Raw genomic sequence first — 16,379 nt, 5'->3', positions numbered from 1 at the left:
TGATGCATTGGTCGTCACTCTCACTATAGCGAACTGTAAGGTATTTCGCATTCTCGTTAATATAGGGTCGTCTACCGATGTACTATTCACTCAGGCGTTTGATAAAATGGGTGTTGAACAATCAGCATTACGGTCGGTTCACACCCCCTTGATTGGTTTCTCTGGTGGACGAACACTCCCCGAATGAGTCATCTCATTGTCACTCACTGCTGGTAACTCTCTACACCAAGCGACAGTAATGGTCGACTTTCTGATAGTCGACCAACCATCGATTTATAATGCTATACTCGGCCGACCCTCTCTGAGCCTTCTCCAGACTGTGGTATCAACGTACCATCTCTCCACGAAATTCTCGACCGAGTTGGGAGTAGGAGTTGTAAAAGGTGATCAACATGATTCATGGCGCTGCTACACAATAGCTGTGAAAGCTCCATCTGAGGTAACCACGATTTAATCATTAGACCCTTGGGCCAAGACATACAAGCGAGGACAACTGGTAGAAGACCTTATCCCAGTACCCTTGGTCTAGACAGATGAGTCCAAAATAGTACAGATTGGTTCATCCCTGCGTTCACCCCTGAAAGACAAGCTGATATCCCTACTCCGACGATACGATGATGTATTTGCATGGAGTCACGAAGACATGCCAGGGATCGATCCCTCGGTGATGACTCACTGACTTAACATCGATCTAACCTACTGGCCGATCTGACAGAAATGACGTCCGCTCAACCCAGAAAGGTACGCCATCATTAAAGAAGAGGTCAGCAAACTTCTCATGGCTAAATTCATCGAGGAGATCTACTATCCAGAATGAGTAGCCAACGTCGTCCTCGTGAAGAAAGTCAATGGGAAGTGGCGAGTCTGTATTGACTATATCGACTTAAACAAATCCTACCTAAAGGATAGCTTCCCTCTCCCAAGGATCGATCGGCTGGTGGATAGCATAACAAGGCACGAACTTCTTAGTTTTATGGATGCTTGTTCTAGATACAATCAAATTATAATGCATCAATTAGATAAATTTAAGACTACCTTTGTCACCGACAAAGGACTTTACTGTTACCGTGTGATGCCATTTGGTCTAAAGAATGCAGGAGCAACGTACCAACAGTTGGTAAATAAAATGTTCGCTCGACAGATCAGCTGAACCATGAAAGTATGCATTGATGACATGCTCGTCAAAAGTGTACATGCAGCCAATCATATTACTGACCTAAAGGAGATGTTTCTCATTCTTCGTAAATACCAGATGAAGTTAAACCCGAGTAAGTGTGCCTTCGGGGTCAGCTCGAGTAAATTTCTCAGATTTCTGGTCAGCCAAAGAGGAATCGAGGCAAACTTAGAGAAAATTAAAGCATTACTCGACATGGAATCCCCAAAAATGATCAAGGATATACAAAGGCTGACTGGACGAGTAGCCGCACTCAACCGCTTCCTCTCCCGAGCTACTGATAAATGCCTCCCGTTCTTCAAACAACTAAAGGGTCGGCAAATGGTAGAGTGGACGGAAGAACGTGAAGCAGTGTTCCGGCAGTTAAAGTCATACCTCGGATCTCCACCTATCTTATCAAAACCCGAGCTTGGGGAAGTTTTACTGTTGTACCTGGCAGTTTTCGACGCAGCCGTAAGCTCGGCTTTGATACGCGAGCATAAAGGAAAACAATTGCCGGTGTATTACATAAGCAAAACATTATTTACGTCAGCAAAGCATTAGTCGTCTCCTCGCGACGACTTCGGCCATATTTTCAAGCTCACACCATCGTCGTCATGACCGACCTCCCACTATGTCAGATCCTTCTGAAACCAGAAGCTTTTGGCCGACTAACGAAGTGGGCGATCGAGCTCAGTGAATTCGACATTTAATACAAGCCAAGAATAGTGATAAAAGGACAAGCTGTGGCTGACTTCATAGCTGAAGTTACACTACAAGCCGATCCACTTACCAAGCTTGGAAACGAACAATCGACGAGTGCTTCTCCCGAGTCATCACTCGACCCAATCCCCTGGACGCTATATGTCGATGGTTCATTCAACTCTAAGGCAAGCGGGGCAAGAGTCATCTTGAAAACTCCTGATTAAACCTACATGCAATATGCTTTAAGACTTGGATTTCAAGCCTCGAACAATACAGTAGAATATGAATCCTTATTACTCGGCCGACTACATGTGTTTGTTGAAATGTTTGAATGAATATGGAATTATAATTTATTCTTACCATGATTATTGATTGAGGATACATGATTGTTGCATGGGTGGCAACTCCTTTTAAAAGGATTTGCTATAATATATGTCATAACAAATTTATTACATGCATGTTAATATGTGTAGTTTAAGTATTTGATAAAATGCTTGAATGAGAAAATGCTTGTTAAAATGCATTTAATAAGGGTATTGAGATAGGATTCTCAATTACCTTATCTATAATTATAGTTTCCTTCATGTAATTTATCTTACTACTACGTGCTTTATGGATGAAATGCTTATGTATGACAACATGTATACTATGTGTTTGTTAAAATGCTCAAATGAAATTTATATTTGAATTGGTTAGCGCATGCTGTTTGACTATCACATATGAATGCCTATTGTGATTGAATATGATTGGGACTACTGCATAGTCCAGGCAATCGGTAATGATTCCTGAACTAGTGGTCGAGGTTGTTTCACCACGCAAGACACGTTCGATGAATCCGAGTCGTACACCGTTTGTCGACAGTGGTTAGGCCACACGAAGTGCTTATGCGCTCCATGTCAATTAATTTAACGTACGCTCGTACCAGTCGAGCTTGTCAAGTAACCCAATTGGCCTAATGTATGTTCACCATATACGGACGCTACTGTTTGAATCTAAGGTACCACTTACCATTGAAAAAATCCGTTTAACCTTGGTACCACGATCCGTTAAGACTCATGAGCTGGGCATGGTGGTATGGGATACTGTGGTCGAGCTGTTGGCCTACGTTGGGGTGACGAGCCTCCTCGTAGTGTCCAGTGAGCAAACCAAACTCGTGAGCCAAATACGGTGATATGAGACACTATATTCTAGCTGTCGACCTATGCTAAGGTGACGAGCCTTTCCCGTAGTGACCTTGAGTATAAAATAGGCCTACGATCGGGTGACGAGCCCCTCGTATTGACCTCGAGTGTGAATTAAGCCTACGCTGAGGTAACGAGCCTCCCATAGCAACCTATATTGTAAACTCGTGAACTTGCCTATCGTATGTGATTAACTAGGATTGACGACCCTAGATGGATCATTGTTTGGATAAATGATATAAAGGGTGGTACCTTAGCTTCCTGAATCTATTGTATGAATAGGTCTAATTAAGAACTTGGCTAATACAACCATGCATCGTATTGCATGTGCTTTGACGTGGGTGTTGAGCACAGTGGGAGTTTAACATGCGTGACCGTGAGATGATGTGGTAGAGGGAGTGCAGGCGAGGGCATGCGTCATTAATACATATCATCCTCGCATTAACTAGAGTACTTAGGAATGCTTCTTGTACTGCTTTATCATTACTACTTGATTGAATTGATAACATGTTAACCTTTGCCTTATAACACTACTGAGTTGATCACTCACTCCCACTCTGGGACGGTGTTTTAAAACACCAACCAGACTCTGTTGTAGTTTCAGATGATGGTGAGGCTTACGAGTTGGACCCAGCCTTTTACGATGACGAGGAGGAATTCTCCTACTTGCAACTCTCTGGCGGGTCTATGTGACCTGGAGTTGCGTCACCGGGGCTATAGGGATATGTTCACTCCCCAAGTATAGGGTTGTGATGTAGTAATAAACTCGGTGAGACAAAGGTCGAATCCCAAGAGACTGAAACCTGTACGTTATCTGAAGCTAGGTAGAATTAAAACTAGACTAAGATGAAATCTAAATTGATTATAAATTGAGGAATAATGGTGAAGTATTAATGTAAAACTTAAACAATTCAGGAAAAGGAACTAGGGATTCAGAGGATCCACTTGTAGAGATCAGGGCAGTCTACGCTTGATTCACGAACTCAATTGGACTTCGAGTCCCATCTTCATCCAGTTGGAAGATATATCACTAGAATCGAATCTTAACTATTGTTGATCTAGTTTTCCAGAGACAAGACGGATGTAAATTAGAATGGATTCCATCACAAAACCATGCCCATGAGACAAAGCAAACAACAGAATTAAACCAATTCACAACCAATCTAAGTGAGGTATGAATGTTAGGAAGGGTTCTGTCATCCAACCATGTCCAAGGGGCGATGGTGAACAACAAGGTTTCCTAGCTGTATAATCACAATAATGAAAAGAAAATACTCAAAGCCATCGCAGATCTATTGTAATTTCAGTTACAACAAACCATTAAAAACTAAAGGTATTCCTTAAAATCAAACCAATATCAGCATCAGTTTAGTAATGAATCAAAGCCATAAAGTCTTCCCATCAGGCCATAAGCTTCACCTCTTAGCCCTAGCTAAGAGGTTTAGCCAGCCATGAATGGGCTAGAACTTGAACAAAAACAAAACAATAAAATAAGAACAAACTCTAACTATTACTCCTCTTGTGCTCACGTCCCTAAAGAATTGAATCCCTTTTCTCCCTTCTCTCTTCTCTCTTTATAGTTGTAATAGGAAGTTGGAAGAGAGTCGGTCTGATGCTTGGTGAAGTCGGTGGAGAATTCCGCAAGAAGTTACGCAGCGACAGAGGATTGCGCAGGCCCTATTTTGCTTCACCCGATCGGACAACCGTGAGAGATGGATTAGCCAAGAAACTTGAGTCTAACCCACCTCATCCATTAGCTAAACTTCTGGTCGATTTTTGGATCATCATCTGATGGTCCTAACCGACGGATCTGCCGCCAGTATAATTCCGCAAGCACCCTTCTGCGCTCAGGATTTCTGCGCTATACAAAAGGGCAGGTGGTGGGATGATTTCGTGGAGCAAACTTCGGTGAGGAAGTTTCCTCATTTTAGACGACAAGGTGGCGACCGGATCTGCCTCTTTCTTGATTTGGAAGGTCTGGATTGAAAGAAATTCCTGGGTGTTAGTCATGCTATGAGCAGAAGTCGGCTTGTGTCCATTTTTTCGCTGATCGCGTCAAGGTGTTTTGGACCGAATTACATCTAGTTTCCTCATCAGATCAAGAACTAAAAACACACATCTTAGATGTGTTTTATCCTGCAGACGCAATGAATGGTTCAGATCAAGCTGAATACCTGTGATGGTGGACCACCATCCTTTGAAATTAGAAGTTGTTCGTTGCGTCAAAACGCAGGAGGTCCTGCTTCACTGGATCCCTAGGTCACCTTCGGATCTCGTATTTATGCGAAAATGGCGCTGGATGGCCGAAATTTCATCTTGAAGATCATGGACGGTGTGGATCTGATGCTTGACTGATCCTGGTAGGCCCACTAACTTCCGTCCGCAGCTCTTCCGCACTAAAGACGAAACCGGAAGGTTCCGTTTTGAATGGGAGTCAGGCCGCGTATGCTGACCGACTCCTTCAGGTTCAGCGCACGTCAAGAGTACGTGCACGGTGTGTACGCAGCTCTCCAGATGGGACCCACTGAGATGGGTCTGAGAAATTTGCTCCATCTATCCGTGTTCTCGTCTCATTTACGCTGATGAGAACAATTTTAAAGCATATCCAGATCTCGGGTGGGCCCCGAATAAGATACTCAAGGGCAGATATGTCCGTTGGGCCACATTTACAGGGATCTGAGGGCTGAAATTTGACGTGTATGGTTAATTTATGGTCTTCAAGCCATGTATACAGTTTCAAGCAAATCAGATAGCAGGAACCCTGTGATCTTGAATTCTAAACGACTTTCAAGCCACTTGAACTGCAGTTTCTCAATTTTCTTAGATCTATGGCATGTAACTTCCTCGATCTTCGTCCCCTAGGGTCCGTCCCTTGCCTTGGTGACTTCTGAGCATTAAATTCGTACTTTAAGTACCCTATTTCAGTCTGAGCTCGTAAATACATCTTGCATCACAAACATGATTAAATCGGGCCGTTAAACAGTACCATATTCGTAAATCCAGGTAATAACTAGGGTTTGATATGCAATATTTGACCCTCAACACAACCCCCAACTAGCATTTTACTAGTCCCAAGCAAAGTATGCGAAAAATAAGTTGAGAATTACAGGACAATTTATATGAACTCGAGTGATTTTTGAAAAACAAATCAAATACTAGAATTTTAAGATTCATGAATGTTGGGCATTACTCTCTCCTAGCCTCACGCGCACGGTAAATTTCATAGTTAAGATCAAAGTATTAATCCACCAATTAGAAAAAATTCTAAACATTAGGATCCATGAGTGTAAAGTCTAATCTCGGCTTATCATCATTAAAATTCACTTCTCTATTTAAGGATATCATTGGTAACCAACACGAGAATTACCAAAACTTGCCTCACAGATCATCTTTTCATTCTACCAAATTTTAATTTTTCCATTAAAAATAACGCCAAGGAGGGGAATCAAATCTTCACCTAGAGGGAGCAAACCTATGGTGAAGACTGTACACCCAACCCTTTTTTACATATCATCCATGGGGAATCGAATCCTCACTTATAGGGAGCAAACCTATGGTGAAGATCATACACCCAATTCATTCAATTTTCTCAGGTTGGTTCCTTTCATGTTTAGTGATTACCAAGTTAATCCTTCAATATCGACTGAAACCTTAATGTGTAAGCGAGATGTGACATGTAAAATTATGATTCAATCAATGTTTAAAACTTCTAATCATGGATTGATAAGTCGCTCTCAGCTATGAAATCTATCAAACAACTAAATCTAAAAGACATAAATCACCAACATCATGTATCTTGTAAGTCTAAATCCAAGATGGTCATCAAAATCACTTTGAATTCACACGAAATTTCAAAAAAATTTAAAAATTTTCACAATTTCTACTCAAGACCAAGAAAACACTAATTAGGTAGCCTAATCTCTCACCCCCAACTAAAAATCTACATTGTCCTCAATGTAAAGGATATGCTTGCAATGTACATGAGACAATGAAAGTAAATGAGAAGTGATGGGAAGATTATACCTGGACGAGGGATTCAAGAAGCTTTTACACAAAAATCTCAGCATGAAAGCAAGTCAGCACAAGAGAGAAACCAACAAAAGAAAACTATCCTAAAACAATGTAGAAAGCAAATTAACCAACAACAGCATAAAGCAAACTACCCTACTCCTATGAAAACAGGAAACCTACCTATACCTCCATCAGACTAGGAGATCAATCCAGGTAAATAGGATCAGTCAGAGGTATGGACATGTCCTCTGAATCAAATTTCTCGACAAATGGCTTTAAGCAATGTCCATTTACTTTAAACTCATTGCCATTATCAGGATCTCTTATCTCAACGGCCCCATGAGGATACGCAGTGATCACAATGTAAGGGCCAGTCCAACGAGATCGAAGCTTCCCTGGAAAGAGATGTAATCAAGAATTATATAAAAGGACTTTCTGATCAGGTGTGAATGATTTCCGTAGAATACGTTGGTCATGAAACGCCTTCATTCTATCCTTATAAATTCTCGAGTTCTCGTATGCATCGTTCCGGATTTCTTCGAGTTCATTCAACTGAAGTTTGCGTAGCGAGCCAGCGTTGTCTAGATTGAAATTCAATTTTTTGATTGCCCAGTAGGCTCTATGTTCCAACTCCACAGGCAAGTGGCAAGCCTTCCCATGGACAAGTCTAAAGGGAGACATTCCAATAAGGGTTTTAAATGCAGTACGGTAAGCCCGTAAGGCGTCAGTCAATCGGATTGACCAATCCTTACAGTCAGGGTTATCCGTTTTCTCCAAAATGTGTTTGATCTCCCTATTGAAAATCTCAACTTGCCCACTTGTCTGTGGGTGATATGGGGTGCTCACCTTATGAGAGATATCGTATTTTTTCATTAAACTCTCGAATAGCCTATTACAAAAGTGTGAGCCCCCATCACTAATGATAGCTCGAGGCGTTCCGAATCGGGAAAGGATGTTCTCTTTTAGGAATTTAATGACCGTGCGATGGTCATTATTCCAACATGGAATCGCTTCAACCCATTTAGTGACATAGTCTATAGCGAGTAAAATATATAGATTTCCAAAAGATTTGGAGAATGGTCCCATGAAATCAATGCCCCAACAAACAAATGCCTTGATGATAAGAATGGGATTCAAGGGCATCATATTTCGACGGGACAACGCTCTTAATTTCTGACAACGCTCACAAGCTTTGCAAAACTCATGAGTGTCCCTGAACATAGTGGGCCAGTAAAAGCCACAATGCAAAATCTTGGTTGTGATCTTTTTGACAGAAAAGTGACCACTACAGGCCTGTGATTGACAAAAGGAGATGACACTCTGATGCTCATCGTCTGGCACACATCTCCTCAGGATTTGGTCTGGACAATATTTAAACAAATATGGATCATCCTAGAAAAAGTTGCGTACCTTGGTAAAAAATTTCTTCTTATCTTGTGCAGTCCAATGTGTCGGTATGGAACCTGTGGCAAGATAATTAGCAATATCAGCGAACTAAGGTGAATGGGAGACTCTGAACAGTTGTTCATCAGGAAACATATCATTGATATGGGTCGCCTCAAGGGAATCAGAGGTATTAAGGCGAGAAAGGTGATCGGCCACTACGTTCTCTACTCCCTTTTTATCTTTTATTTCTAGGTCAAATTCCTGAAGTAAGAGGATTCATCGTATCAGGCGGGGCTTAGCATCATTCTTAGACAGAAGATACTTGAGCGTCGCGTGATCAGTGTAAATAATGATCTTGGATCCAATCAAGTATGATCGAAATTTTTCCAAAGCGAACACTATGGCCAAGAGTTCCTTTTCCGTAGTCGAGTAGTTCACTTGGGCAGGATTTAGAGTCTTACTTGCATAATGAATAACGTAGGGTTTCTTATCTTTTCGTTGGCCTAGAACCGCTCCAAGAGCATAATCAAACGCGTCGCACATAAGCTCAAAAGGAATGCCCCAGTCGGGTGGTTGTATGATGGGTGCACTAGTCAACATGCCCTTAAGCTTAGTGAAAGCTTCCTGACATGGGTCAGTCCACTCGTATGGTGCATCCTTTTGAAGTAGATTACATAAAGGATGAGAGATGAGACTAAAGTCCTTTATGAATCTTCTGTAAAACCCAGCGTGTCCTAAGAAGGATCGCACGTCCCGTATGTTCTTGGGTGGAGGTAGGTTAAAGATAAGATCAATTTTTGCCTTATCCACCTCGATTCCTTTGGACGAGATAATATGTCCAAGGACAATTCCCTTATGAACCATGAAATGACACTTCTCCCAATTAAGTACCAAGTTCTTCTCTTCACATCTTTTCAGTACACATTTAAGACTTTCTAAACACTTGCTGAAAGATTAACCGAAAACAGAAAAATCGTCCATGAAGACCTCTAGATATTTTCTCGCCATGTTAGAAAAGATACTCATCATACATCGCTGAAAGGTAGCAGGGGCATTACATAATCCGAATGGCATCCTTTTGTAGGCAAAGGTGTCGTAGGGACATGTAAATGTGGTCTTTTCCTAGTCCTCAGGGGTGATTTCAATCTGATTGTAACCCGAATACCCGTCAAGGAAACAGTAATAGGAATGACCAGCTAGCCTTTCCAAGATTTGATCAATAAAGGGCAAAGGAAAGTGATCCTTCCTCGTGACGATATTCAGCTTCCTATAGTCAATGCACATTCTCCAACCAATAGTAACTCTTGTTGGTACGAGTTCATTATTGGCATTGGCTACGATGGTGATCTTGGACTTCTTAGGAACCACTTGAGTTGGACTCACCCATTGACTATCGGATATGGGGTATATGATACCCACATCTAATAGTTTAAGAACCTCGGCCTTAACCACTTCCCTCATGTTTAGATTTAGTCTACGTTGTGATTGTCGAGCGGTCTTCGTATTATCCTCAAGATATATGCGGTGAGTACAAATTGAGGGGTCGATTCCCTTGAGGTCCGCTATTGTCCATCCAAGGGCTCCCTTATGTTCAATGAGAATAGATATGAGCATACTCTCCTGTTCTTTTTTCAGATGGACAGAGATCACCACCGGGTATGTCTCATCTTGACCTAAATATGCGTATTTCAAATCAGAGGGCAAAGGTTTTAGGTCAAGCTCCGGTGGCTTGAGGTTAGACGGTAGAGGCACTACATCGGTTTATGATAATTCTTCAAATTGTGGCCTCTACCGGTTAACTTCAAGTACCGGTGCAGTATCAAGCAAGGCACACGTCTCCCTAATCATGTCATCATCAAAATCATGGGAGTGGGCCAGGCACATCTTTAGAGGATCAGAAGATAAGGTCAGAGGTGTCGTATCTTCCACTAAAGAGTCAATCATGTTAATGTTATGAAAATCGTCATCATCCTCTAAGTTCCTGCCATTATTGAAAAAGATGTTTGATTCCAATGTCATATTCTCAAAAAAGATAGTCATGACACCATTCCTGCAATTGATAATTGCGTTTGAAGTGGCAAGGAATGGGCGACCAAGAATGACAAGAATCTGAGTGTTCATGTTATTGATGGGTTCAGTGCCCAGGATGATAAAATCTACAGGGTAGTAAAAGCTATCAACTTGGTACACGAACAGAGCGATCGACAAGTTGTAGTGTGGTTAGGGTGGGTTTTAATTCCCCCAAACCTAACTGTCTGTATATCGAGTAGGGAATCAGATTGACACTCGCTCCTAAGTCAAGAAGTGCATGATCAATTCGATGGTCCCTAATTACACATGATATGGTTGGGCTACCGGGATCTTTAAATTTCTGTGGCACGTCTTGCTTTAAGATGGCACTCACTTTCTTGATCAAGAAGATTTTCTTTTAAATACTCTGTCGTCGTTTGGTCATGCATAAGTCTTTCAGAAATTTGGCATATGAAGGTATCTGTTTTACGACATCAAGGAGAGGAATGTTGACTTTCACTTGTTTCAACACCTCTAGGATATCCTGAGAGTTAAAGAGAGGTTTTGATGCGATCAACCGTTGGGGAAATGGAGCAACTGGCTTTTCTAGAAGTTTCGGTTCTAATTTTTATGAGGCCTCACTAGATCCATCATTGTTGTCCTCTTCTGGTTCTTGAGGCTTTTCGGGCCTAACCGGAAGGGTTTTATCAATGATCTTCCCACTCCTAAGAGTGGTGATGGATTTAGCGTGCTCCATTTGATTTGAAAAGCTGGGATTACTTATCTTGTATTGTGGTTTAGGATTGGGGAGCGGTTATGCAGGAAGCATCCCCTTTTCTATAACTGTCATATGGGAATCCATCTTTTGCATAAAATCTCACATTTTCTGGGTCAGCTCTTGCATGCAATTTTGAACCGGTTGTTCTTGAGGTTTCCCCTGATTTGGATTTTGATTAAAGAAACTTTGAGGGGTAGCAGTTTGTCCATTTCTCCAACTAAAGTTTGGATGATTTTTCTGACCAGGATTGTACGTATTAGAGGTCGGTCCATTGAAAGGTCTTTGATAAGTATTTACGGCATTGGATTGTTCATTCAACACTTCTCGAAAGGCGGGTATTGTAGGACAATTTTCAGTTGTATGAATGTTGCAATTACAGATGCCATAAATACTTTCATTAACCTTTTCCTTCTTTCCTTCCATGGCCTCAAATTTTCTTATGAGCGTAGTCACTTTATACTTGAGATCATCCTCTTCTTTTAAGAGATATAATCCACCTTTCTCCTTAGATTGAGTCGGCCTAGACGTGGTGTTCGATTTTGGGTAATAGTCCCATGATTGTGTTTTTTCAGCAAGACTATCGAGGTAATCTCATACCTTGTCGACATTTTTATTAATGAATTCTCCATTACACACTGTCTCGACCATTTAGCGCATGGAAGATGTCAGTCCATCGTAGAAAAAATTTGTAATGCGCCATTCAAAGCCGTGTTGTGAGCATGAACTGACCAAATCTTTGAACCTTTCCCAACATTGGTAAAAAAATTTATCCTCCTTTTGGGTGAAATTCATGATTGCTTTTCTAAGGGTAATCGTTTTATGATGTGGAAAAAATTTCTTTATAAATTCCCTTTGCATATCATTCCATGTGCAAATGGATCTAGGACGCAGTGAATGTAACCACGTTTTAATCTTCTCCTTCAAGGAAAAAGGAAAGAGTTTCAGCCTGACTGTGTCCTCAGACACATTTTGAAAATATAAAGTGGCTATGATCTCATCAAACTCTTTCAAATGTAGATATGGTTCTTCATATTCAAGCCCATGGAACTTAGGAAGGAGTTGGATAACCCCTGGCTTGATGTCCATATGTCCTGTATTTTCAGGAAAAATTATGCATGGGGGCGTACTCACCCCCGCTGGTTGTAAATAATTTTGTAAAGTACGAGGCGGGGGTTGTTAATGTACCTCATTCTCACCCTGAATGTCTTCCACCCTAGGTTGGGGTAGAAGATGTTGGTTTTCAGCCATCACTTCAATTAACTCAGGGGATTTCGAGTGGTGTTTAGTCCTGCGATGAATAGTTAACCCCTCAACCAATCCTCCTTCAGTCAAGAGATGTCGAGTGCTGTCACAGGCCCACTTGGGCATGAAACACTCGCAGCCCTCAATCAAATTCGAAACATAATCCTAAGAAAGGAAAAGAAAATCTAGAAAGAAAGAGAGGGTTGGAAAGAAGTTATCAAATTGGAGTCCCTAAGTTAAAAACCTGCAAAAGAAGACAAAACAAGTCAGTTTCTAAAGAGAAGGTATAGAATTAGAAAATCCTTAAAAAGAAATATAGAAGTAAACTAGTTTCTAAAAGAAGAAATTCCTAAAGGAAAGTGGAAATTTCTAAAATAAATTAGGAAAGTCCTAAACTAGAAAGTAAGTTACTAAAAGAGATCTGAAAAATTAAAAGTAGAGAAAGAGCTTACCGAATTAGAAATTTACATCTTAAAAGCTTACAAAATAGGAAAGTTAGTTTCTAAAGAAAAAGTCTACAAGTAGAAAAAAAAAATTAGGAAACAAAGTTAGATTCTAAAAGAGTTAGAATTAGAAAGTTACTAAAAATAAAAATAGAAAGTTAATTTCTAAAAAGGAAAGTTCCCTAAACCCAGAATTAGAAAGTTTCTAAAATAGAAAATTCAAACCTAAAATTAAAAAGTTTCTAAAAATAAAATAAAGGAAAGATGAGTTAGTTTCTAAAATTAGAAAGAATTTCTAAAAAGGGAAATAACTAATCTAGTTTCTAAAAACAAAAGAGGAAAGTTTCTAAAAATAAACTATTTCCTAAAAATAGAAAAATACTAGAATTAGAAAATTTCTAAAACTCAAACCCTAATTCTAAAAATAGAAAAAATAGAGGAATTAGAAAGGGATTACCAATTTAGAAGTTTATGTCAGGATCCTACAAAAGAGGAAAACAGGTTAGTTTCTAGAAATCAGAAAAACCTAAACCTAAAGTTAGAAAAATTCTAATCTTAAACTAATCCTAAAACTAGTTAATTTCAGAAAACGAAACCGTCAATCCCTGGTAACGGCGCCAAAAACTTGTTCACTCCCCAAGTATAGGGTTGTGATGTAGTAATAAACTCGGTAAGACCGAGGTCGAATCCCAAGGGACTGAAACCTTTACGTTATTTGAAACTAGGTAGAATTAGAACTAGACTAAGATGAAATCTAAATTGATTATAAATTGAGGAATAATGGTGAAGCATTAATGTAAAACTTAAACAATTCAAGGAAAGAAACTAGGGATTCAGAGGATCCGCTTGTAGAGATCAAGGCAGTCTACGCTTGATTCACGAACTCAACTGGACTTCGAGTCCCATCTTCATCCAGTTGGAAGATATATCACTAGAATCAAATCTGAACTGTTGTTGATCTAGTTTTCAAGAGACAAGACGGATGTAGATTAGAATGGATTCAACAGAATTAAACCAATCCACAACCAATCTGAGTGAGGTATGAATGTTAGGAAGGGTTTTGTCATCCAACCATGTCCAAGGGGCGATGGTGAACAACAAGGTTTCCTAACTGCATAATCACAATAATGAAAAGGAAATACTCAAAGCCATCGCAGATCTATTGTAATTTCAGTCACAACAAACCATTAAAAACTAAAGGTATTCCTTAAAATCAAACCAATATTAGCATCAGTTTAGTAATGAATCAAAGCCATAGAGTTTTCCCATCATGCCACAAGCTTCACCTCTTAGCCCTAGCTAAGAGGTTTAGCCAACCATGAATGGGCTAGAACTTGAACAAAACCAAAACAATAAAATAAGAACAAACTCTAACAACTACTCCTCTTGTGCTCACGTCCCCAAAGAATTGAATCCATTTTCTCCCTTCTCTCTTCTCTCTTTATAGCTGTAATGGGAAGTTGGAAGAGAGTCGGTCTGATGCTTGGTGAAGTTGGTGGAGAATTCCGCAAGAAGTTACGCAGCGACAGAGGATTGCGCAGGCCCTGTTTTGCTTCACCCGATCGGACAGCCGTGAGAGATGGATCGGCCAAGAAACTTGAGTCTAACCCACCTCATCCATTAGCTAAACTTCTGGTCAGTTTTTGGATCATCATCTGATGGTCCTAACCCACGGATCTGCCGCCAGTATAATTCCGCAAGCACCCTTTTGCGCCCTAGATTTCTGCTATATACAAAACGGCAGGTGGTGGGATGATTTCGTGGAGCAAACTTCGGTGAGGAAGTTTCCTCATTTTAGACGACAAGGTGGCGACCGGATCTGCCTCTTTCTTGATTTGGAAGTTCTGGATTGAAAGAAATTCCCCGGTGTTGGTCATGCTACGAGCAGAAGCCGGCTTGTGTCCGTTTTTTCGCTGATCGCGGCAGGGTGTTTCGGACCGAATTACATCCGGTTTCCTCATCAAATCAGGAACTAAAAACACACATCTTAGATGTGTTTTATCCTGCAGACGCAGTGAATGGTTCAGATCAAGCTGAATACCTGTGATGGTGGACCACCATCCTTTGAAATTAGAAGTTGTTTATTGCGTCAAAACGCAGGAGGTCCTGCTTCACTGGATCCCTAGGTCACCTTCGGATCTCGTATTTATGCGAAAATGGCGCTGGATGGCCGAAATTTCATCTTGAAGATTATGGACGATGTGGATCTGATGCTTGACTGATCCTGGTGGGCCCACTAACTTTCGTCCGCAGCTCTTCCGTAGTAGAGACGAAAATGGAAGGTTCTGTTTTCAATGGGAGTCGGGCCTCGTATGCTGACCGACTCCTTCAGGTTCAGTGCACGTCAAGAGTATGTGCATGGTGTGCACGCAGCTCTCCAGATGGGACCCACTGAGATGGGTCTGAGAAATCCGCTCCGTCTATCCGTGTTCTCGTCTCATTTATGCTGATGAGAACAATTTTAAAGCATATCCAGATCTCGGGTGGGCCCCGAATAAGATATTCAAGGGCAGATATGTCCGTTGGGCCACATTTACAGGAACTGAGGGCTGAAATTTGACGTGTACGGTTAATTTATGGTCCTCAAGCCATGTATACAATTTCAAGAAAATCAGATAGCAGGAACCCTGTGATCTTGAATTCTAAACGACTTTCAAGCCACTTGAACTGCAGTTTCTCAATTTTCTTAGATCTTCGTCCCCTGGGGTCCGTCCCTTGCCTTGGTGACTTCTGAGCATTAAATTCGTACTTTAAGCACCCTGTTTCAGTCTGAGCTCATAAATACACCTTGCATCACAAACACGATTAGATCAGGCCGTTAAACAGTACCATATTCGTAAATCCAGGTAATAACTAGGGTTTGATATGCAATATTTAACCATCAACAGGATATGGATTAGATGACATTTCACTTTATCATTTTGTATATTTTGGAACTGTACATGTAATTATTCAGCCTGGTGACATGATCATACTCTGGGGTTTATATCCACTTACACAGTTTATATATTCCACTTGCTTAATTTAATCGCCTCTGAAGTATGATATATTGATTTGGTGTAATCTCACTCATGTTTAATGCACAAATATGAACAACATTTAATCATCATTATCTATGTTGCATAAGTGATGCATTGGAACTCGGGAGTTGAGCATTTGTTCGACCCCCGATTTTCAGGGTGTTACAAATCCCCTCGACCGGTCGAGCATCCCGGACATCAAAAAACTGAGCTCGCTGGACTTTGAGTCGAGCAGGCCACGATCGGTCGAGCAACTCAAAAAATCAAATTTAAGGCATCTGTCTGACAACACTACCTTTGCATGCACTCAAATATAAAATAATGGTGAACAACACGAAAGGCCTCAATGTGAATTTCAAATATCTAGAATTAGAAATCCCTTAAATTTAAAATACCCTGAATTTAGAATGTTGTAATCTAAAAGTTGTTATGCATAGTATATTTACAAGG

The 16,379-nt window shown here is 40.7% G+C and overlaps 1 non-coding gene across 1 annotated transcript; it reads left to right on the top strand.

Moving 5' to 3' along the window:
- The first annotated feature begins 11,927 nt into the window (after window positions 1-11,927).
- LOC131241839 (small nucleolar RNA R71) lies at window positions 11,928-12,034 on the top strand. The gene has a single exon (XR_009169407.1). It is a non-coding gene; the product is annotated as a small nucleolar RNA R71 (small nucleolar RNA).
- Window positions 12,035-16,379: the final 4,345 nt, after the last annotated feature.

This window comes from Magnolia sinica, chromosome 3 (assembly GCF_029962835.1).
Source record: "Magnolia sinica isolate HGM2019 chromosome 3, MsV1, whole genome shotgun sequence".
Classification (NCBI taxonomy): domain Eukaryota; kingdom Viridiplantae; phylum Streptophyta; class Magnoliopsida; order Magnoliales; family Magnoliaceae; genus Magnolia; species Magnolia sinica.
The sequence above is the reverse complement of the archived record's forward strand: the minus strand, read 5'-3'. Positions and strand labels throughout refer to the sequence as shown.